This window comes from Salvelinus sp. IW2-2015, unplaced genomic scaffold (genome assembly GCF_002910315.2).
Source record: "Salvelinus sp. IW2-2015 unplaced genomic scaffold, ASM291031v2 Un_scaffold1747, whole genome shotgun sequence".
In the NCBI taxonomy this organism is placed as follows: Eukaryota; Metazoa; Chordata; class Actinopteri; order Salmoniformes; family Salmonidae; genus Salvelinus; species Salvelinus sp. IW2-2015.
This window is the reverse complement of record NW_019943129.1, coordinates 154,933-157,355: the sequence shown is the minus strand read 5'-3', so window position 1 is coordinate 157,355 and position 2,423 is coordinate 154,933.

Genomic DNA, 2,423 nt, shown 5'->3' with positions numbered 1-2,423 from the left:
GTGAATGTTGACCTGTTTTCAAGGTCTTACATCGGCTGCGGAGAGCATGGGTCATTGTTATTTGCCTCGAAGCAAGGCATAGAAGTAGTTTAGCTCGTCTAGTAGGCTCGTGTCACTGGGCAGCTCTCGGCTGTGCTTCCTTTGTAGTCTGTAATGGTTTGCAAGCCCTGCCACATCCGACAAGCGTCGGAGCCGATGTAGTACGATTCGATCTTAGTCCTGTATTGACACTTTGCCTGTTTGATGGTTCGTCGGAGGGCATTGCGCAATTCTTATTAGCGTCCGGTTATAGTCCTGTCATTGAAAGCAGCAGCTCTAGCCTTTAGCTCAGTGTGGATGTTGCCTGTAATCCATGGCTTCTGGTTGGGGTATGTATGTACAGTCACTGTGGGACGACGTGATCGATGCACTTATTGATGAAGCTAATGACTGATGTGTGTACTCCTCAATGCCATAGGAGAATCCCGGGACATATTCCAGTCTGTGCTAGCAAAACAGTCCTGTAGTTTAGCATCTGCTTCATCTGACCACTTTTTTATTGATCGAGTCACTGGTGCTTCCTGCTTAAATTGTTGCTTGTAAGCAGGAATCAGGTGTATAGAATTTGGTCAGATTTGCCAAATGGAGGGTGAGGGAGGGAGAGCTTTGTACGCGTCTCTGTGTGTGGGGTCAGATACCCCATAAACACTCATTTTCTGAAACAACATTACATGAAATAACAACAAAGGTGTAAACTGTAGCCATTTATTTCCCTTTGAAGTTAATTCCCCTCATTATTACCTTCATCTACATACAATTTTGTTTCAAACCTTGCTATTTTCTGTCGGCAATTAGGGTACTGATTACCCCCTAGTACTATGCTTTCTTTAAATAGTAGATTTATTGAAGCGCCTGCAGAAGGTATGCTTTGTTTATTGGTTGTGTGTCACGCCCTGCCTTAGTATTCTTTGTTTCCTTTATTATTTTAGTTAGGTCAGGGTGTGACATGGGAAGGAATGTGTTTTTGTATTGTCTAGGGTGTTGTATGGTTTAGGGGTTAAGTAGAGTAGATGGGTTTGTGTTAGTGTAGGTGTCTAGCTGTGTCTATGGTTGCCTGAATGGTTCTATCAGAGACAGATGTCATTAATTGTCTCTGATGGAGCCATATTTAAGACAGCCATAGGCACTAGGTTCATGTGGGCAATTGTCTATGTTGTACGTTTGTAGCTTGTGTGTGCACTTACGTTTATAGCTTCACGATCGTTTGTTGTTTTGTTTCGTTTTGTTATAGTGTTCGTTGCGTGTTTTTCCCTTCTCTAAATAAAAAGAGAATGTTTTTACACACACTGCGCCTTGGTCCTCTCTCTTCACCCATAGACGATCGTGACACTGTGTGGTGTATGGCACAGAAACCCTTTGGTGGAAAATTCGTTGCATATATTTATATTATTATAAATATGGCATCAAAAAGTTTTAAATCTGGTTTCCCCCAGCTGATCATTATTATCTGCAGCCGGCTCTGATGGTTGTGTAAATGTTGAAAATCTGATTTCCCCCAGCTGATCATTATTATCTGCAGCCGGCTCTGATGTTGTGTAAATGTTTAAAATCTGATTTCCCCCAGCTGATAATTTATTATCTGCAGCCGGCTCTGATGGTTTGTAAATGTTGAAAATCTGATTTCCCCCAGCTGATCATTATTATCTGGCGCCGTCTGATGGTTGTGTAATGTTGAAAATCTGATTTCCCCCAGCTGATCATTATTATCTGCAGCCGGCTCTGATGGTTGTGTAAATGTTGAAATCTGATTTCCCCCAGCTGATCATTATTATCTGCAGCCGGTCTGTGGTTGTGTAAATGTTGAAATCTGATTTCCCCCAGCTGATCATTATTATCTGCAGCCGACTCTGATGGTTGTGTAAATGTTGAAAATCTGATTTCCCCCAGCTGACCTTATTATCTGCAGCCGGCTCTGATGGTTGTGTAAATGTTGAAAATCTGATTTCCCCCAGCTGATATTATTATTCGCAGCCGGCTCTGTGGTTGTGTAAATTTAGAACTGTCCTAAGGAGAAGCAGTACATACATTTTAAAGGTAATTTAGTCGTGAGCCGACATCTGCATCATTCGCTGTGCTGTTGCGATCTGCATGAACTTAATGGAAATGTCCATTTAAAAGGTGCAGACAGTAGCCTGTGACTGACAGTGCGTTTGTCGACAATGATAGTTTACTGATCTCAACACATTAATATTTTTTCTTTATGATACATTTTTTATGTTATTGATAAACTGAGTTTTTGTTGGAGTTTATCGCAGGGAAAAAATGATATGATGATACAGGGTTGTCTAGTGAACTTAGGGGAGTGGTTATAGTGTCAGATAAAAAGACAACTGGAGACTGGAAGGTGAAACTGTTGAAGCTGAACAATTTCAACTCCGTAGCAT